This window comes from Salmo trutta, chromosome 23 (genome assembly GCF_901001165.1).
Source record: "Salmo trutta chromosome 23, fSalTru1.1, whole genome shotgun sequence".
In the NCBI taxonomy this organism is placed as follows: Eukaryota; Metazoa; Chordata; class Actinopteri; order Salmoniformes; family Salmonidae; genus Salmo; species Salmo trutta.
Window position 1 is genome coordinate 40,836,631 of NC_042979.1, and position 22,499 is coordinate 40,859,129.

Sequence of the window (22,499 nt, forward strand, 5' to 3'; positions counted from 1 at the left end):
TCTAAATCTTTTTTTTTGGGGGGGGGGGGTTAGAAGGATTACTTTATCCTATCCCAGGTATTCCTTAAAGAGGTGGGGTTTCAGGTGTCTCCGGAAGGTGGTGATTGACTCCGCTGTCCTGGCGTCGTGAGGGAGCTTGTTCCACCATTGGGGTGCCAGATGTTCCAGTTCTGTACTTTGTAGGTACATTCATCTGTTTTTTCCAAGTCTAATGATCCCATTTTGACCCAGACATACCATTCCCAGGGAAAATATGTCAAGTATTAGTTACTTATTTGTTGTTTTCAAATGATGAGATTCCCTAATTCATTTATCTTCCCTTTTCTCTGTTTCATATTGGTTGTCTGAGACAAGATACACTATCACTAAACAAGATGCTGTGACTATGTAAGGGATAATCAACGAGGGGCTAGTGTGCATTCTCTGGAAAATAATGAACAACGTGGAAGGTGTGTTCTAGGACGCGCTAGCAGACTGGAACTGACTTTTCACTGAGTTGCAGTATTTCCCAGAGAACGCATAAAGCCCCTCGTTGATTATCTCTTTTATACCATGGCTATAATTGAACACATTTACCACTAGAAACATGTTCAACATCCACTGAAGTAGTTAGAATGTTTACTAGATAGCGACAGTAGTTTCCTCAGTAACCAAACAAACAGACTTGCTAGTTTAGTTAACCAAACCATCAGTCCTAGTTTGCTTTTATGAAAATCTAATTCAGCAAAAACAAGATTGTTTTGAAATAGACTTTTGTTTTCAAAAGTCTATTTCTATAGCCATTGAATTCTACTGTGCAAATATACCATGTATTATAGTGAAATAATGCACCCTCTAGAATGCCCTTCAAGCCAATCAGAAAATAGTATTCAACAATGCCATAGTATAAACTATTATAATGGGTCTAATCTCACTGTACTCATTTCAACACAGGACCAGTGATCCTGAAGCATAGTAGCAAGCTTAGAAGCAGGCATAGGCGCTGACACTCACAAGAAAAACAACAATCCCAAATCATTGACGCAAAATAACCTAAATATAACTGAACAACAAAACAGGGTGAATGGCACTGCAGTGACCTCACGCTTTATTCAAACCGTCAAGAGACAACAAAACCCTGGCCTTGAGAGGCGACAAAACCCTGGCCTTGCTGTCAACCAGAGTTTCTTCTCCAATGGCGGCTCCAAAGCGCATCGTCTTTTTGGCAGCCTCTCACACAAGCTTTTTTTTGCCGCTGGCTAAATTAGGAGTGATGGAGGAATAATCAGTGCATGGCCATTGGTCTTTTTCAGTGGGCCGTCAACTGGGATGTCTGATTCAGGCCCAGAAACACTCAACCAACAGTCAGTGGAGGAGAGTGGAGTGGAGGAGAGTTGATTGGAGGGGAGTGAGGGGAGGGGAGAGGAGTGGTGGGGAGGGGAGTGGAGGGGAGTGGAAGAGAGGAGAGGGGAGGAAAATGGAATGGAATGGAGGGGAGGGGCGGAAAGGGGAGGGGAATGGAATGGAATGGAGGGGAGGAGAGTTGATTGGAGGGGAGTGAGGGGAGGGGAGAGGAGTGGTGGGGAGGGGAGTGGAGGGGAGTGGAAGAGAGGAGAGGGGAGGAAAGGGGAGGGGAATGGAATGGAATGGAGGGGAGGGGAGGGGCGTGGATGGGAGGGGAGGGCAGGGGAGGGGAGGGGAGTGGTGGGGAGAGGAGAGGAGGGGAGGGGAGTGGTGGGGAGAGGGGAGGGGAGGGGAGGGGAGGGGAGGGGAGGGGAGGGGAGTGGAGTGGAGTGGAGTGAAGGGGAGGGGAGGGGAGTGGCGTGGATGGGAGTGGAGGAGAGGAGATGGGAGAGGAGGGGAGGGGAGTGAAGGGATGTGGAGGATAGGAGAGGGGAGTGGTGGGGAGAGGAGGGGAGTGGAGTGAAGGGGAGGGCAGAGGAGTGGAGGGGAGTGGAGGGTCGGGCAGAGGAGTGGAGGGGAGTGGAGGGGAGGGGAGGAGAGTGGAGGGGAGGGGAAGGGAGTGGAGTGAAGGGATGTGGAGGATAGGAGGGGAGTGGGGAGTCTAGGGTCGGGCACAGGAGTGGAGGGGAGTGGAGGGGAGGGGAGGAGAGTGGAGGGGAGTCGGGAGTGGAGTGGAGGGTCGGGTCGGGCAGAGGAGTGGAGTGGAGTGGAGGGGAGGGGAGGGGAGGGGAGTGGAGTGGAGGGGAGGGGTGGGGAGGGGATGGGAGGGGAGTGGAGTGGAGTGGAAGGGAGGAGAGGAGAGGAGTGGTGGGGGAGAGGAGGGGAGGGGAATGGAGTAAAGGGGTATGGAGCGGTGTGGAGGAGAGGATAGGTGGTGATAGGAGGAGAATGGAGTGAAGAGGAGAGGAGGGCAGGGATGTGGAGAAGAGGAGAGGGGAGTGGTGGGGAGAGGAGGGGAGGGGAGTGGAGAGGAGTGAAGGGGAGTGGAGGGCAGAGGAGTGGAGGGGAGGGTTGTGGGGAGCAGAGGAGAGTGGTGTGGAAGGGGGGGAGGAGGGAAGGGGAGAGGAAGGGTGGAGAAGGGAGAGTGGTGAGTGTAGTGGAGTGGTGTGCTGTGGAGTGGTTGGGAGTGGTGTGGAGTGGAGTGGAGTGGTGTGGAGGGGTGGGGAGTGGAGTGGTGGGGTGTGGAGTGGAGTGGAGTGGTGTGGAGTGGAGTGGTGTGGAGTGGAGTGGTGTGGAGGGGTGGGGAGTGGAGTGGTGGGGTGTGGAGTGGAGTGGTGGGGGAGTGGAGTGGAGTGGTGTGGAGTGGTGTGGAGTGGTGGGAGTGGAGTGGAGTGGAGTGGTGGGGAGTGGAGTGGTGTGGAGTGGAGTGGTGTGGAGTGGAGTGGAGTGGTGGGGAGTGGAGTGGTGTGGAGTGGAGTGGAGTGGTGGAGTGGAGTGGTGTGGAGTGGAGTGGTGTGGAGTGGTGGGGAGTGGAGTGGAGTGGTGGGGGTGTGGAGTGGAGGGGTGTGGAGTGGAGTGCTGGGGTGTGGAGTGGTGTGGAGTGGTGGGGAGTGGAGTAGAGTGGTGGGGAGTGGAGTAGAGTGGTGTGGAGTGGAGTGGTGTGGAGTGGTGGGGAGTGGAGTGGAGTGGAGTGGAGTGGTGTGGAGTGGTGTGGTGTGGAGTGGAGTGGTGTGGAGTGGAGTGGTGTGGGAGTGGTGTGGAGTGGTGGGGAGTGGAGTAGAGTGGTGTGGAGTGGTGGGGAGTGGTGTGGTGTGGAGTGGATTAAAGTGGTGGGGTGTGGAGTGGTGGGGTGTGGAGTGGTGTGGAGTGGTGGGGTGTGGAGTGGAGTGGTGTGGAGTGGAGTGGTGTGGAGTGGAGTGGAGTGGTGGGGAGTGGAGTAGAGTGGTGTGGAGTGGTGGGGAGTGGTGTGGTGTGGAGTGGTGTGGAGTGGATTGAAGTGGTGGGGTGTGGAGTGGAGTGGAGTGGTGTGGAGTGGAGTGGAGTGGTGTGGAGTGGAGTGGAGTGGTGTGGAGTGGATTAAAGTGGTGGGGAGTGGAGTGGTGGGGTGTGGAGTGGAGTGGTGGGGAGTGGAGTGGAGTGGTGTGGAGTGGAGTGGTGTGGAGTGGTGTGGAGTGGATTAAAGTGGTGGGGAGTGGAGTGGATTAAAGTGGTGGGGAGTGGAGTGGAGTGGTGTGGAGTGGAGTGGTGTGGAGTGGTGTGGAGTGGAGTGGAGTGGTGTGGAGTGGAGTGGTGTGGAGTGGAGTGGAGGGGTGTGGAGTGGAGTGGAGTGGTGTGGAGTGGTGTGGAGTGGTGTGGAGTGGAGTGGAGTGGTGTGGAGTGGAGTGGAGGGGTGTGGAGTGGAGTGGAGTGGTGTGGAGTGGAGTGGTGTGGAGTGGTGTGGAGTGGAGTGGAGTGGTGTGGAGTGGTGTGGAGTGGAGTGGAGTGGTGTGGAGTGGAGTGGAGTGGTGGGGAGTGGAGTACAGTGGTGTGGAGTGGAGTGGTGGGGTGTGGAGTGGAGTGGTGTGGAGTGGAGTGGAGTGGTGTGGAGTGGATTAAAGTGGTGGGGTGTGGAGTGGAGTGGTGGGGTGTGGAGTGGTGGGGTGTGGAGTGGATTAAAGTGGTGTGGAGTGGAGTGGTGGGGGTCGAGTCTAAATGTTTTCTCTCAGGTTGCACTGTCGACCAAGTCAAGAAAACACCAAGGATTTATTCCATAATTTCATGACGGCTTTAGTTGGCCAGGGTAAACAGTGTGCCAGGGTAAACAGTGTGCCAGGGTAAACAGTGTGCCGTACCATAATCAACCAGGGTGAATCAGGATTGTTTTAAAGCAGTAAGCACAGCCAAATAAAACAATTCCTGTAAGTCCAAGTGATTGGCAAAGAAACAAGGCTAGACATGAATTCTGCTGGTAGAATGTGTTCCGACGATGGTTATAGAACGTACGTATTGACAAAATGATCCACATTATGTCTGACCTGAATGTGGTGACAGTATGTGGGCCTTTATGCTGCAGTAGCAGCATAGGGTCAGCTGCAGAGGCAGCACATCTTGCTTGTCTTTAGCTTGAAGTTTGATCCACTGGTTTGTTTCCATTACTCAAGGCGAACTAAATCAAGCCCAGATCAAGAATTGTAAAATATTGACCTAGATCTAGTGGATACAGTGGATAAACTCTTCAAAATCAAATCAACTTTTATTTGTCACATACACCTGGTTAGCAGATGTTAATGTGAGTGTAGCGAAATGCTTGTGCTTCTAGTTCCGACCATGCAGTAATATCTAACAAGTAATCTAACCTAACAATTTCACAACTACCTTATACACACAAGTGTAAAGGAATGAATAAGAATATGTACATATAAATATATGAATGAGTGATGGCCGAACGGCATAAGCAAGATGCAGTAGATGGTATAGAGTACAATCCATCCATGGTGTTGGATCCAACATCTGTGTCAGTCACTCCACACTTGATTGACTTGCATTTACTGGACCAGATCTGACCCAAATACAATTGAGCTTGTTGACCAATCATTTGAATAGGTTAACATGATGTGTTCTTTACTAATATCACAGACAGTTCAAAGGTCAGTAATACCCAGTCAGTCAGTATGTCTTTTATGTCTAAGGGATTTATTATGTTGTTAGGGGAACTTTGACCACACACACACACACACACACACACAAATATTGTAGTAGCCTCTGATCTTGTGTCCATGTGAGCCACATGACACCCCAGATGATACACATTCCAGGGAATGGAAAGCACCACAGAGCACTCTCACAGAGCACTCTCACCGAAACTGATGCAAGCCCTGGTAAACCTGAGAGGCCTAACCACAACAACACTAGTCATCTTGTTCTAGGGTAACAGGGAAATTCAGTGTGTGTGTGTGTGTGTGTGTGTGTGTGTGTGTGTGTGTGTGTGTGTGTGTGTGTGTGTGTGTGTGTGTGTGTGTGTGTGTGTGTGTGTGTGTGTGTGTGTGTGCGCATAAAGAAAATCACCTCTCCTTCAACGTGCCCAAGCATAATCAAATAATAATTCCCCTATTACTCTGACATTTTGATGGAAATGGAGACCGGTGTTTATGTGTTATTCATAATAATTCTACTAGAAAGTACATGAACATAAACTAATACTAGTAAAAGGATAGATAGTATTTCCTTTTTCTCATTGTCTGTGTCAGGCTCTGGTCATTTGTCTCGTTCTCTATCTCTTTTAGCTATAAGGTCTACTTGATTATCTTGCCAGTCTTAGTGAGGTAACTAATGTGAACAAATGCTGCAATCTTTTTGAATCGCAAAGTCCTTCTTAAGTGGATCTCGTTATGTAGAATCTCCCTCCTGAGTTGTAAATAGCCTGTAGGGGCTGAAGGTGCCATTGTCTACCGTTGAGTCTGATTAGCGTCTATAAAACCCATGTGCCGCTCATACAGATAGATAAGCCTCCATTATCAGGATTTCACTTGGTCACAGTAGTTTCTAAACTACCAGAGAGACATGCCTGGGTATGTTTGAAGGCAGGGGAAGGCAACCACAGTCTCTGAAAGGTGTGCAGGTTTGTGTTCCAGCCCAGCACTAATTCACCTGATTCACTCTACTCATGGTTGTGTCTGAGGACTAGTTGAACCAGGATTTCTATGTTCTGAGAAACTTAAGTGCAGAATAAAGTATATGAAAAGCTAAAGTTACAGTTCACATAGAGCAAGAGAAAAAGAACAGCTGAAGTGTTTTGTCAATTATTATTGTCATGTTTCGGCTTTTCACTGGTTATTTCTATAAGGGATAGCTCTAAAATAATGGACTGAGACATTGACAAGTTCAACATTAAGTTCAACATTAGTCCCTAAATTCAGACCTTTTTAATAATTAATGGGGCCATTTCATACAGAACCTGAACTCGCACTGACCTGGTATTTTCAGACGTTTTCTTCCATCATGTAAAATATATGAGGTACATCTCGTGAAAGTTTTGCTCTAGCACTGCAGAGGTCCTGGGAAAGCTTCTAGATGTCCTGAAAAGATGGGATCAGGTCATGTACTACTATATCACTGTTAGAATATATACAGTAGCCAATCCACAAGGATGAGTGTACACTCTTAGAAAAAAAGGTGCTATCTAGAACCTAAAAGTGTTCTTCGGCGGTACCCAATGGAGAACCCTTTGAAGAACACTTTTTGGTTACAGGTGGGACTGTTTTGGTTCCAGGTAGAACCCTTTTGGTTTACATGTAGAATGCTTTCCACAAAGGGTTCTACATGGAACCCAAAATGGTTCTACCTGGAACCCAAAATGGTTCTACCTGGAACCAAAAAGGGTTCTACCTGGAACTAAAAAAGGTTCTCCTATGGAGACAGCCAAAGAACCCTTTTGAAAGGCTTTTTTCTAAGAGTGTACTCATCCCTGGGGGAAATGATCAAATATCCTTAGAAACATCACGGCATACAATCAAAGTGTCAATCAAAAATGTTGGTGTTTTATGAAAGGATGAGCAAAGGTATGGGTGTAATCGTGCATTGGAGTGCTGTCGTAAATTCGGAAATACCAGTTAATGATTCGTAAATAACCACTTGAATGACTTTCCAAGTCGGACTTACAAGTGGGAAACTTGGGCCAGAATAAAGATACCCAAGTTTACGAGTTTCATCACAGACATTTCACCTTTTCGATCAAAATGTGATCTATCTAAAATCTCATTGAAGAGTATTTCAGACTTCAAAAGCACTTGAAATCATTAATGTCTTGTTTATGTCTTCACCAACTGGGAAATACAAGATTCTGAGACCCACTCGAATGCATCATTAATCCTATTTCGAAGATGATTGCCAAGAGGAAAGGTGCTTGGTGGAGAGATTTGATATTTGACAGAAGTATGTAAGTAGTACTGTAATGAAAATAAGTAATTGTAAAAAGTAACCTCATACCCTTTTATTTTGCAAATGAGAATATGCAGTCTCAGTATCCTCCCTCTCTCTGTCTCTCATCTACAAATGCAATTTGTGTACTCTTGATATTTTTAGGAGGGAAAATAATTTCACAGTCACTTTGGTGTGGTCTAGTCTCTATAGTCAAACCCAATAACTGTTTATATTGCGCTCACCTGCTTGGAATACCAATGAGGTTTCAAGGTCATTTTAGCCAAAGGCATTTTATGCACTATTATGTATTCATGTTTATCCATAAATATTTTTTTAAATTCCATTATTGAGAAGTGCAATATAATGCATGTTTAGATTTAATGCTGTATTGTATCATGTAATTTATCTCCTCATAATGTATCAAGACATTCTTTACAACAAGGATTAATAACATATAGACAATTTGTGTGTGTGTGTGTGTGTGTGCGTGCGTGCGTGTGTGTGTATGCTTGTGTCTGTGTTTTTCAATCTGTCTGTGTGTGCTACTATAATATTTTTACACAATACCTTGTACCCTCTGCTTCCTTCACTAACAATCTATCTCAAGCCCTGTTTATACCTGGTTCTAACTTGCGTCCTTTGTCCTGATCTTGTCTACATTCTGATTCTGTGTAAGTGCAGATCATTGTACACAAAGACTTCCTACATACTTATTCTCATATCTGTAGATAATGTTATCAATACAATAGGAATGAAATCCAATCCAAGTTTATTTGTCACGTGCGCCGAATACAACAGGTGTAGACCTTACAGTGAAATGCTTACGTACAGGCTCTAACCAATAGTGCAAAAAAAATATTAGGTGAACAATAGGTAAGTAAAGAAATAAAAGCAACAGTAAAAAGACAGTGAAAAACAGTAGCGAGGCTATATACAGTAGCGAGGCTATAAAAGTAGCGAGAACACATACAGACACCGGTTAGTCAGGCTGATTGAGGTAGTATGTACATGTAGATATGGTTAAAGTGACTATGCATATATGATGAACAGAGAGGGGTTGGCAGGTGGCGGGTGGCGGGACACAATGCAGATAGCCCGGTTAGCCAATGTGCAGGAGCACTGGTTGGTCGGGCCAATTGAGGTAGTATATACATATGTACATGAATGTATAGTTAAAGTGACTATGCATATATGATAAACAGAGAGTAGCAGCAGCATAAAAGAGGGGTTGGGGGGGGCGCACACAATGCAAATAGCCCGGGTAGCCATTTGATTACCTGTTCAGGAGTCTTATGGCTTGGGGGTAAAAGCTGTTGAGAAGCCTTTTTGTCCTAGACTTGGCACTCCGGTATCGCTTGCCATGCAGTAGTAGAGAGAACAGCCTATGACTGGGGTGGCTGGGGTCTTTGACAATTTTTAGGGCCTTCCTCTGACACCGCCTGGTGTAGAGGTCCTGGATGGCAGACAGCTTAGCCCCAGTGATTACTGGGCCGTTCCCACTACCCTCTGTAGTGTCTTGCGCTCGGAGGACGAGCAATTGCCGTACCAGGCAGTGATGCAACCAATCAGGATGGTCTCGATGTTGAAGAAGTAGAACCTTTTGAGGATCTCATGCCAAATCTTTTTAGTTTCTTGAGGGGGAATTGGCTTTGTCATGCCCTCTTCAGGACTGTCTTGGTGTGTTTGGACCATTCTAGTTTGTTGGTGATGTGGACACCAAGGAACTTGAAGCTCTCAACCTGCTCCACTACAGCCCTGTCGATGAGAATGGGGGCATGCTCAGTCCTCCTTTTCCTGTAGTCCACAATCATCTCCTTAGTCTTGGTTACGTTGAGGGATAGGTTGTTATTCTGGCACCACCCGGCCAGGTCTCTGACCTCCTCCCTATAGGCTGTCTCGTCGTTGTTGGTGATTAGGCCTACCACTGTTGTGTCGTCTGCTAACCTAATGATGATGTTGGAGTCGTGCCTGGCCATGCAGTCGTGAGTGAACAGGGAGTACAGGAGGTAACTGAGCATGCAACCCTGGGGAGCTCCAGTGTTGAGGATCAGCGTGGCAGATGTGTTGCTACCTTCCCTCACCACCTGGAGGCTGCCCGTCAGAAAGTCCAGGATCCAGCTGCAGAGGGAGGTGTTTAGTCCCAGGATCCTTAGCTTAGTGATGAGCTTTGAGGGTACTATGGTGTTGAACACTGAGCTGTAGTCAATGAATAGCATTCTCACATAAGTGTTACTTTTGTCAAGGTGGGAAAGGGCAGTGTGGAGTGCAATAGAGATTGCATCATCTGTGGATCTGTTGGTGCGGTATGCAAATTGGAGTGGGTCTAGGGTTTCTGGGATAATGGTGTTGATGTGAGCCATGACCAGCCTTTCAAAGCACTTCATGGCTGCGAACGTGAGTGCTACGGGTCTGTAGTCATTTAGGCAGGTTGCCTTTGTGTTCTTGGGCACATGGTGGTCTGCTTGAAACATGTTGGTATTACAGACTCAATCAGGGACATGTTGAAAATGTCAGTGAAGACACCTGCCAGTTGGTCAGCACATGCCTGGAGCACACGTCCTGGTAATCCATCTGGCCCCGCAGCCTTGTGTATGTTGACCTGTTTAAAGGTCTTACGTTGGCTACGGAGAGCGTGATCACACAGTCGCCCAGAACAGCTGATGCTCTCATGCATGCCTCAGTGTTGCTTGCCTTGAAGCGAGCATAGAAGTGATTTAGCTTGTCTGGTAGGCTCGGGTCACTGGGCAGCTCGTGGCTGTGCTTCCTTTTGTAGTCTGTAATAGTTTGCAAGCCCTGCCACATAAGACGAGCGTCAGAGCCGGTGTAGTATGACTCAATCTTAGCCCTGTACTGACGATTTGCCTGTTTGATGGTTTATCGCAGGGCATAGCAGGATTTCTTGTAAGTTTCCGGGTTAGAGTCCCGCACCTTGAAAGCAGCAGCCCTACCCTTTAGCTCAGTGCAAATGTTGCCTGTAATCCATGGCTTCTGGTTGGGGTATGTACGAACAGTCACTGTGGGGACATCGTCCTCGATGCACTTATTGATAAAGCCAGTGACTGATGTGGTGTACTCCTCAATGCCATCGGAAGAATCCCGGAACATGTTCCAGCCTGTGATAGCAAAACAGTCCTGTAGTTTAGCATCTGCTTCATCTGTCCACTTTTTTGTAGATCGAGTCACTGGTGCTTCCCGCTTTAATTTTTGCTTGTAAGTAGGAATCAGGAGGATAGACTTGTGGTCGGATTTACCAAATGGAGGGCGAGGGAGAGCTTTGTACGCGTCTCTGTGTGTGGAGTACAGGTGATCTAGAATTTCTTTCCCTCTGGTTGCACATTTAACATGTTGATATAAATTTAATAGAACTGATTTAAGTTTCCCTGCATTAAAGTCTCCGGCCACTAGGAGCGCCGCCTCTGGGTGAGTGGTTTCCTGTTTGCTTATTTCCTTATACAGCTGCCTGAGTGCGGTCTTAGTGCCAGCATTTGTCTGTTATGGTAAATAAACAGCCATGAAAAGTATAGCTGAAAACTCTCTAGGCAAGTAGTGTGGCCTGCAATTTATCACAATATACTCTACTTCAGGCGAGCAAAATCTAGAGACTTCCTTAGATTTCGTGCACCAGCTGTTGTTTACAAATATGCACAGACCGCCCCCCTCGTCTTACCGGAGTGTGCTGTTCTATCTTGCCGGTGCAGCGTGTATCCCGCTAGCTGAATATCCATGTTGTCATTCAGCCACGATTCTGTGAAACATAGGATATTACAGTTTTTGATGTCCCGTTGGCAGGATATTCGTGATCGTACCTCGTCTAATTTATTGTCCAATGATTGCACGTTGGTGAGTAATATTGACGGTAATGGCAGCTTTCCCACTCGCCTTCTGCGCGTTCTCACGAAGAATCCCGCTCTGTGTCCTCTGTACCTGCGTTTCTTCCTCTTGCAAATAACAGGGATGTTGGCCCTGTCGAGTGTTTGGAGAATGTCCTGTGCATCTTGCTTGTTGAAGAAAAAATCTTTGTCTAAACCGAGGTGAGTGATCGCTGTCCTGATAATCAGAAGCTCTTTTTTGCCGTAAGATACGGTTGCAGAAACATTATGTACAAAATAAGTTACAAATAACGCAAAAAAAACATAATAGCACAACTGCTGCCATTTCTTTCGGCGCCATTTTTAGTCTATGTCCACAGAGGAAAAAGTAATTTATCTCAGGAGTGCAGACAGTACAGATTCAATGTGTAGTTCTCAATCTATTTTGTAGAGGCCATAGAAAACAGATTTCCAGTGGACTGCCCTCATCAATAAAAACTAGCATTTGAGCACTGATCAAATCAGTGTAACTATTGACAGACAGACAGACAGACAGACAGACAGACAGACAGACAGACAGACAGACAGACAGACAGACAGACAGACAGACAGACAGACAGACAGACAGACAGACAGACAGACAGACAGACAGACTAGCAATATCCCACGACACAGGATAATGAGACGCTGGCATATGCTTCATCCTTCATATTCTGTCACAGATCCTTAGTAGAGCCAGAACCACTGTTCAGTGACATATACACTATCGTTCAAAAGTTTGGGGTCACTTAGAAATGTCCTTGTTTTTGAAAGAAAAGCACATTTTTTGTCCATTAAAATAAAGCCAGCATCCCAGTGTTGCCTCTACAATGTTGACATTGAGACTGGTGTTTTGCAGGTACTATTTAATAAAGCTGTCAGTTGAGGACTTGTGAGGTGTCTGTTTCTCAAACTAGACACTTTAATGTACTTGTCCTCTTGTTCAGTTGTGCACCGGGCCTCCCACTCCTCTTTCTATTCTGGTTAGAACCAGTTTGCGTTGTTTTGTGAAGGGAGTAGTACACAGCGTTGTACGAGATCTTCAGTTTCTTGGCAATTTATCACATGGAAAATCCTTCAGTTCTCAGAACAAGAATAGACTGACGAGTTTCAGAAGAAAGTTCTTTGTTTCTGGCCATTTTGAGCCTGTAATCGAACCCACAAATGCTGATGCTCCAGATACTCAACTAGTCTAAAGAAGGCCAGTTTTATTGCTTCTTTAACCAGGACAACAGTTTTCAGCTGCACTAACATAATTGCAAAAGGGTTTTCTAATGATCGATTAGCCTTTTAAAATGATAAACTTGGATTAGCTAATACAACGTGCCATTGGAACACAGGAGTGATGGTTGCTGATAATGGGCCTCTGTACGCCTATGTAGATATTCCATTAAAAATCAGCTGTTTCCAGCTACAATAGTCATTTACAACATTAACAATGTCTGCACTGTATTTCTGATCAATTTTATGTTATTTTAATGGACAAAAAAATTGCTTTTCTTTCAAAACAAGGACATTTCTAAGTGACCCCAAACTTTTGAACGGTAGTGTACATTAAGGGACGTATCCGAGAACGGTATCTGTGGTTGTAACTAACAACCTAATAAAACGGAATGCACTGCAATCAATCTAACTCATTGCTAACATTCCTTCTGGTTAGGAAGTGAAATATTACCTTGTGATTTGTGTATTCCGTACTACGGAATACTGGCCAAATCAAACCGGTTCCGGTGCTTTCAGCTTAGGGCTCAGCAATGTTTATTGTGACTTTTGAGGGTTAGCTCAAAGGCCCTGGCCGAATTTTATGAAGCGTGGCTAAATTTGTCCAGCTCTTTAGCAGCAAGAGTTGTGATGATCTACTGTTAGCAACAAGAGGGTCAGCAAATAAGAAGCCGGGAGAAGCCGGGAGGTTTTTGAACGAGGCAGGAGGGTCAGCAAATAAGTTTTAATGACTGCTAACAGTAGATCATTAGACCTCTTGTTGCTAACAATAGATCATCACACCTCTTGTTGCTAACAGTAGATCATCACACCTCTTGTTGCTAACAGTAGATCATCACACCTCTTGTTGCTAACAGTAGATCATCACAACTCTTGTTGCTAACAGTAGATCACTACACCTCTTGTTGCTAACAGTAGATCATCACACCTCTTGTTGCTGACAGTAGATCATCACACCTCTTGTTGCTAACAGTAGATCATCACATCTCTTGTTGCTAACAGTAGATCATCACACCTCTTGTTGCTAACAGTAGATCATCACACCTCTTGTTGCTAACAGTAGATCATCACACCTCTTGTTGCTAACAGTAGATCATCACATATCTTGTTGCTAACAGTAAATCATTACACCTCTTGACCCCAGTGCTAACAGTAGATCATTACACCTCTTGGCCCCAGTGCTAATAGCCAGAGACCTTGCGAGTGCAGTTTATTGGGAAAATGACATTGGGCTACTGTTTAATGCATTAGCAGACCACCTCTTACATGTAAGGAAGCCTCTTATGTAAAGAGGTTTCAATTAAAATGATTACATACTAAATGGCGGACATTTGAATCTATTCAAATTGGTTAAAAGGACTACATTAATTACGTAACCAGGACTTACGCTTTCCTCTTAGACAAACCTCTATACATTTCCTGATGTCATAAGGTTAATTCTAGATCAGTAGGATTTTTACTGTACATGTCAAAGGTCAAAATGTCCTGCTGTGCTGTATTGCCTACTACATCCTTTCCCCTTTTGCTGGCATAGGACGCATAACGATTCCCACAGATTGGTGGGAAGTGGTTCCTGATGAGGCTTCTTAAATGACTCTTTTTGTATTGATGAATGGAGATCGTTTTTCTGGGGCCACCAAGGCAAAACTTTGCCAGTGATATCATTTCAATTGTGATGGTTAGTAAAAAAAAAAAGAAATTTGATTCCACCAAATTTAAACATTCTGTCATAATGTTCAATTTCATTAAAAAACAAGAGGCAAAAAAAAATACTATAGTAAGTGCCTCTCTTCAGCTTCATTAAATAATGGGAAAAAAATCTAGTGCCCGAGATGTTTTTATTTTATTTTTTATCAATTTAAACAACTCTCCACAATATTATGTCAAAGTGTAGGTCTAGGTCTTGTGCTTCCAATGAGTGGTATTATACAGTGGATGGTACATTAGTAACCAAGTGGGAAGGGGGAATTGACCACATCTGGGAAAAATTCACTTGAACGGCCCTCCAAATCAAATCGAGTCAAATGTTATTGGTCACATACACATATTTAGCCGATGTTATTGCGGGTGTAGCGAAATGCTTGTGTTCCTAGCTCCAACAGTACACTAGTATCTAACAATACACAACAATACACACAAACCAAAAAGTAAAAGAATGGAATTAATAAATATATAAATATTAGACTGAGCAATGTTGGAGTGGCATTGACTAAATTACAGTAGAATAGAATACAGTATATTCATATGCGATGAGTAAAGCAGTATGTAAACATTATTAAAGTGACTAGTGTTCCATTATTAAAGTGGCCAGTGATTCCAAGTCTATGTATATAGGCAGCAGCCTCTAAGGTGCAGGGTTGTGTAACCGGGTGGAAGCCGGCTAGGGATGGCTATTTAACAGTCTGATGGCCTTGAGATAGAAGCTGTTTTTCAGTCTCTCTGTCCCAGCTTTGATGCACCTGTACTGAGCTTGCCTTCTGGATGATGCGTTTGGCAGACCGCACCACCCTCTGGAGAGCCCTGCGGTTGCAGGTGGTGCAGTTGCCGTACCAGGCAGAGATACAGCCCAACAGGATGGCCTCAATTGTGCATCTTTAAAAGTGTGTGAGGGTTTTAGGGGCCAAGCCAAATTTCTTCAGCCTCCTGAGGTCGAATAATCACTGTTTAACCTTCTTCACCACACTGTCTGTGTGGGTGGACCATTTCAGATCGTCAGTGATGTGTAAGCTGAGGAACTTGAAGCTTTCCACCTTCTCCGCTGCAATCCCCGTCGATGTGGATAGGGGGGTGCTCCCTCTGCTGTTTCCTGAATTCCACGATCAGCTCCTTTGTTTTGTTGACATTGAGTGAGAAGTTATTTATCTGGCACCACTCTCCCAGGGCCCTCACCTCCTGTAGTCGCGTCATTGTTGGTAATCAAGCCTACTACTGTTGTGTCGTCTGCAACTTGATGATTGTGTTGGAGGCGTGCGTGGCCACGCAGTCATGGGTGAACAGGGAGTACAGGAGGGGGCTGAGCATGCACCCTTGAGGGGCCCCTGTGTTGAGGATGAGCGTAGTGTAGGTGTTGTTTCCTATCTTCACAACATGGGGGCAGCCCGTCAGGAAATCCAGGACCCAGTTGCACAGGGTGGGGTTCAGACCCAGGGCCCCAAGCTTAATGATGATCTTGGAGGGTACTATGGTGTTGAATGCTGAGCTGTAGTCAATGAACAACATTCTTACATTGGTATTCCTCTTGTCCAGATGGGCTAGGGCAGTGTGCAGTGTGATGGCGATTGCATCGTCTGTGGATCTACTGGGGTGGTAAAGTGGGTCTAGGGTGTCAGGTAAGGCAGAGGTGATATGATCCTTAACTAGCCTCTCAAAGCACTTCATGATGACAGAAGTGAGTGCTACGGGGCAATAGTCATTTAGTTCAGTTACTTTTGCTTTATTAGGTACAGGAACAATGATGGACATCTTGAAGCAAGTGGGGTCAGCAGACTGGGATATGGAGAGATTGAATATGTCCGTAAACACTCCAGCCAGCTGGTCTGCGCATGCTCTGATGATGTGGCTAGGGATGCGAAGGTTAACACGCCTAAATATCTTACTAACGTTGGCCACAGAGAAGGAGAGCCCACAGTCGTTGGTAGCGGGCCGCGTCGGTGGCACAGTGTTATCCTCAAAGCGGGCAAAGAAGGTGTTTAGCTTGTCCGGAAGCAAGACGTCAGTGTTCGCGATGTGGCTGGTTTTCCCTTTGTAGTACGTGATTGTCTGTAGACCCTGCCACATACGTCTCATGTCTGAGCCGTTGAATTGTGACTCCACTTTGTTTCTGTACTGACGTTTTTCCTATTTGATTGCCTTACGGAGGGAATAACTACACCGTTTGTATTCGGCCATATTCCCAGTTACCTTTCCATGGTTAAATGCGATGGTTTGTGCTTTCTGTCTTGCACGAATGCTGCCATCTATCCATGGTTTCTGGTTTGGGTAGGTTTTAATAGTCGCAGTGGGTACAACATCTCCTATACACTTTCTGATGAACTCAGTCACCGTATCTGTGTATTTGTCAATGTTATTCTCAGAGGCTACCCAGAACATATCCCAGTCCACGTGATCAAAACAATCTTGAAGCATGGATTCTGATTGGTCAGACCAGCGTTGAATAGACCCTAGCACGGGTACTGAGGAAGGGAGGAGCAAAATGGAGTTGTGATCAGATTTACCGAAGGGAGGGCGGGGGAGGGCCTTGTAGGCATTTTGAACAGCTGAGTAGCAGTGGTCCAATGTTTTTCCAGAGAGAGTACTACAGTCAATGTGTTGGTAGAACTTCAGGAGCGTTTTCCTCAAATTTGCTTTGTTAAAATCCCCAGTTACAATAAATGCGGTCTCGGGATACGTGGTTTCTAGTTTGCATAAAGTCCAGTGTAGAGTGTAGAAGGCTGTCGTGGTATCGGCTTGATGGGGAATATACACGGCTGTGACTATAACCAATGAGAATTATTTTGGGAGGTAATACAGTCGGCATTTGATTGTGAGGTATTCTAGGTGGGGTGAACCAAAGGACTTGAGTTTCTGTATGTTATCACAATCACACCATGAGCAGTTAATCATGAAACATACAGCCCTGCATTTCTTCTTCCCGGAGAGCTCTTTATTCCTGTCTGTGCGATGCACTGAGAACCCAGCTGGCTGTATGGATGGGGACAGTATATCCCTAGTATGTTACATTCCCTGATCCAATTCGGGAATGTTGTATTCCTGGTCGTAATGCTGGTGAGTTACCGCCGCTCTGACATCCAGAAGTTATTTCCGGCTGTAAGTAATAACAGCAACAAAAAAAATCAGGAAGTTGTATTCCTGGTCGTAATGTTGGTGAGTTACTGCCGCTCTGATATCCAAAAGGTATTTCCGGCTGTAAGTAAAAAACGAAATACTGCAAAGTTGCTTGGGAGCTAGAAGCAGAGCTGCCATATCAGTCTCCATCTGGTAATTACTAGTTAAATCAGCCATGAATCCTCTTGTGAAAGCTTGTTGTGCACAACAGGAAGCGGCAATTGAATGCATTTATTTTATTTTATTGTTTAAACATTTCTTGTCTGTCTGTTTATGGGTAACATGGTTGACGAGTTATGCTCGACCACTCAGTTTTACACTCCAAAACACCAGAAAATGGCCAAAAAGAGCAGAATCAGCTCACCTGCTTTTACACTATGACTTGACTATTAGATAATCAATGTTTCTTTTGAAATAATTATTTTAAAAGGAATAGTTTCAATATATTAAAATGAGTGTTCAGTTCACGTAACAGGGTTGACCTTAAAATGAGGGACAGAAGTAAATGAATCACTAATCACATGAAAAAAATTACCTTCAGAAATAACTGTCAAAGCAATGAAATAACTAAGGCTTTACAATGATGGTGAAAAGTATTTTGGGGAGTTAGTGGGTTCAAATATTCCTAGGAGTCACAGAGGTTGCCCAGCGGGACATGTCAAAATGCTGAATTAATTCTCCATGTGGTCTATATTAAAGGGCACTTCATTTCATATGACAGGCTTTTAAAATCCAATATTGGTGCAGAATATCTACTTAACATATCAAAGGGACATATCAAAGGGACGCAAAATACACACATTTTCTGGAACAACCCAGTACACGTTACCTTCTGCCTGTCGGACGTTGGCTGCAATACAATGTATGTTTGTAATCATTTAAATGCATTTAAATGCATGTTAGTGCTTTTGGTATGCTTTTGGTATGTGTCAAGTTCAATAAAAAAGCATTTTGACAAAATATATTTTATAGCGGTGGCAGCCTATTAGAAGACTCGTGGGCGTGGCATGTTGTGGGCGTGGCTTTGTTGTAGTGCTCTTTGGCCTCCAATGAGACGGATTGTCATGTGTTATGTTGTGTTCTGTGATTAGAGGTTGAGTTCCTACACTGCCAGTTCTGCAGTCTTAATGACACTGACATAAGTGCATGTGATGCCAAACCGCCTACTAAAGTTTCGTTGTTAAGCCAGTCACCATTTCATTATGACATAATTTGTCCAATGTTGTGTATTTGCCATACATTTTAATAATTGTATTTACAAACAAATACATGTTTATGCATGTTGGAATATATTTATACAATACATTTTAAAATATATTGATAAGCACATGTGAAAATGAATTCTAAAATAATGTATTTTGAGATACATTAAATAATAGGTTTTAATGCATTTTACATATTTTTATATATACTTTTTAAATACTGTTGGAATGTATTTAAAATGTAGGAAACGTATGGCTTCACAACACAACCAATGGTAATCAAAAAACATATGTTCTCACAACTTCCAAGGAACCAAATGTGCTAGCTGGGCTCTCTCCTAATGACTTTGCGTGAATGTTTGCATTTTCCCAGGCCTCTCTGCTAGTTTTTTTTTTTACTTTCAGTTGTAAGAGGTCTGTGGTTTATTTACCAGCCTTATATACCAGCCTTATATACTGCCAGTGACGCTGTTTCTATTTCAGTAACCCTCTGAATGACACATATCCTACCTTTTAGAGATAAGCTGAAAAACATCTCTTTGAGAAAGGGAATAGTTGCATACAACAAAATCTGTATTTTTTGTTGTTGTTGTTCAGTGTTGTTGCTGCAGGGTTCTCACACAAGCTGATTCGAAAACATGTTGTCATGGCCACTTTAGAGTTGGTTGTCACATGGTTGTTGTCATTGTAACGGGGTTTATGTCGGGGTAGTGTCAGGACATTTCAGATAAAGACTGACTATTTACTTTAGAGGTCCACAATGGCAGATAATCTCAAGTTGTTAAGCATCTGTATTTCTCACTATTCTCTGTCTTTTTCCCTCCCTCCCCCACTTCCTCACTCTTCCTATAAAGTGCACTTGGTCAAACAATCCATTTCCTACCCCAAGCTTTTGCAGCAGGGCCTGCTTTGTTTGACCACGGATATTATTTGAACAGGACCCATTGTGAAACATGAATCGCTTCTTGGATACTTTTGAATACATTAATAGCTTAATGCAAATTATCGGCCTGCACCTTCTATCACCTTAGTTAACCCATTGGCTCTACGTTTGCCGACATCGGTTTGATCTTCAATGTTTGAGGCCTTGGGATGCATCCCAAATGGCACCCTGTTCCCTATGTACTACGTTTGACCAGACCCCTATGGGCCCCTTTGGAACGCAACCCAAGTCTCCAGTTCTCACCAGAGGCAGGTGTGTGGTCATTAATCAGATCAATGTGTGACTGAACACACACTTTAAAAAAGCTCTGGCGATCAATACACCGTATACACAGAGATTAAAGGCTTGGGCACTGAGGCCTTGGCCGTGGACTCAGGGTGTTGATAAAGTTATCGCAGGCCTTAACTTTCCGATTACACAGAAGGGTTCTTTGAAGGGGTTGGTAGCTGTTTACATCGTGTTTTCTTTTTTTTAACATGATTTTTGAGTCACTCCATTGGTTTTTGACTTCAAGGTCAAATTAATTACACTTGTCCTTGATTCTGCCTTTAATTTCATAAGTTGCAGAATCATGCCCTCTATTAAACAAACATTATCTGTTACGATATGTAATAAATAAATTCATTATAAATGTGATATTTTATAGAAACACAGTTCTCTAAACAAAAACACATTGTGAATACTAACACGATCATTACATTGTGACACCTTCACTACGACGTCATCTCAACCAGCTTTGCCCACAGCGGAAGCGTTCTTCGACTGTATTCTAACCCAGCCGAGCTTTACTCAGCGAGCAGGAGCCCTACAGAAACACGTCTCTCACCCACAATCAGCTAGTTCCATCCTGACTCTCTGTGACATTCTCCCTCTCTGTCAGACGTGGGGGGATGCAAATTTCAGCATGCCAGCTTTAGTCTCTCAGCTGCAGTCTACCACAGTCACTGTTACTTACTGTCAGTGAGCATCCTCCTTGTGACGCGGGTAATCTTAGGCCGGGCGTCAAAAGACCCGTTCTTTCTTTCAACATCTTATATGGCTCATTGAAAAAATTAGAATCACAAGAAATGACTTTTAATTTAGGGACGGTAAATTACTTTTAATTTAGGGAGGGTAAATTACAGTACCGGTACAATAACTAAATACTGTATGTTTAGTATAGAGTTTGATCTATAGCAATAGGCCTAATGATGTTAAAGCTGAGTGTTCTACAATAGTACATACTGTATGTAATCCTTTCCCTGATGTTGGTGTGGAGACACACAATGGAGGGCTAGCTCATGCTTTTGTGCAGGTTCTGGATAACAAAGTGTAATTCATTTAGAAAGGAGTACCACAAGGTACTATTCAAAAGCCTCTCTGTTTATATAAATGACAGCTGTGAATAAGTATAAACTCCACATATACCGATGACAATGTTGTATATTCATCATGCATCCATTAACCTAAGATTTATGTTCCCACGGAGCTCTTAAAGGGACAGTTCACCCAAATTACAAAATGGCATATTGGTTTCCTTACCCTTTAAGCAGTCTATAGACAAGGTATGACATTAATCCATGCTTTGGTTTGTGGCACAATCCCATTCAAATCATGCGGCTGATATTAGCCTTTTTCGCGCATCATGTTCAAATCATCTGTAAGTGACTTTGTTGGGCTTCACAATCAATTTGAGATACTTTAGGATGATTTGGACATGATGCTCAAAAAATGCTACAACGCTAGCATGTGGAAACAGTGCCTGTCATACCTTGTCTATAGACTGCTTACAGGGTGAGGAAACCAATTTGTCATTTTGTAACTTGGGTGAACTATCCCTTTAACTATCCACCAGGCTTTTTACACAGTGCTTTAAAACCTTGATAAAACGTTGAAATTGCATTGCAGCTGTGTTGTGAAAATGTAATTTGTTAACCAGTTTGTCACGTGGATATGTAATGTAGCCTAGAAAGCTTACCTCTTGGTAACAGGAAGCATACCAGTGCTTAGCAGGTCCTGGTGAGAATGAATTAGTGTTTTATGTTCAGTGACAGTTCATACAGTACAGCTAGGGGGACATATACTGTAGAATCTAAAGTATTACAATTTCCGAGTTACTATTTTCTGTGAGAGCTTACGCATTCAAAGGTTAAACAAGAAGCTTAACAGTATTAAATAGTTCTGATGGTAATTAAGGGTTCAAATGGGTTCACTAATACAGTACAAATATGGGCACATCAACAAAATATAAAGCTTACCAATTAATGACTTATTACTTTCGCTGAGAACTGATGTTATTATTCATTCACACTATAAGCTACGCCTTGTGATCCTTTCACTCCTCAGATAACCGCTGCCACTATTTAGATGATTCATGGCATTCAGCGGAAGCCCTCCCAATCCTTCTGTAAATGTTACATTAGTTCAACAAGGGTGGTGTCATAGCTGAGTGTGCAGGATCTCATGAGAGACACATGCTGCATCCTGCCCGCAAGGGTGTGGAATGCAACGGAGGGTAGTTAGTGGATGAATTTGAACATTAATAAATGTGTAAATTCTGATTCAAAGCTTCCCCATATGGATCAATTACTCAATTAAGCTAAAAAAATATATACATTTTCACTTGGATCATAGACCTGCAATGATAGAGATTTGCAATGATGTGTGTGTCCATTAAAATGAACTATGACCAATTTCTCCATAAATTTTTGAAAAAGTTGTGATATGTGATACAATGTTGTTAGCAATAGAACCATTCCCAATGCCACCTACATACGGTGTTTAGAGCTTGTTATAGAAGTTGTTTGGAGTTATGGGACTCTATCCATCATTTCTGTTTCTGCTTTTCCGTTTGGCGGTCACACGTCTGCCCTCTCCTCCTCTCCTCCTCTCCTCCTCTTCTCCTGTCCTCCTCCCCTCCTCTCCTCCTCTCCTCCTCTTCTCCTGTCCTCCTCCCCTCCTCTCCTCCTCTCCTCCTCTTCTCCTCTTCTCCTCTCCTCCTGTCCTCCTGTCCTCCTCCCCTCCTCTCCTCCTCTCCTCCTCTTCTCCTGTCCTCCTCCCCTCCTCTCCTCCTCCCCTCTCCTCCTCTCCTCCTCTCCTCCTCCACTCCTCTCCTCCTGTCCTCCTCTCCTCCTGTCCTCCTCTCCTCCTCTCCTCCCCTCCTCCTGTCCTCCTCTCCTCCTCCACTCCTCCCCTCCTCTC

At 44.4% G+C, this 22,499-nt stretch overlaps 1 long non-coding RNA gene across 1 annotated transcript; it reads right to left on the minus strand.

The window, feature by feature from the left end:
* Positions 1-5,587: 5,587 nt before the first annotated feature.
* On the minus strand, positions 5,588-21,702 carry LOC115160254 (uncharacterized). The gene is made up of 3 exons (XR_003869053.1): positions 21,557-21,702; positions 21,277-21,314; positions 5,588-6,437 (listed from the first exon to the last, which is right to left on the minus strand). It is a non-coding gene; the product is annotated as an uncharacterized LOC115160254 (long non-coding RNA).
* Between the last annotated feature and the right edge of the window lie 797 nt (positions 21,703-22,499).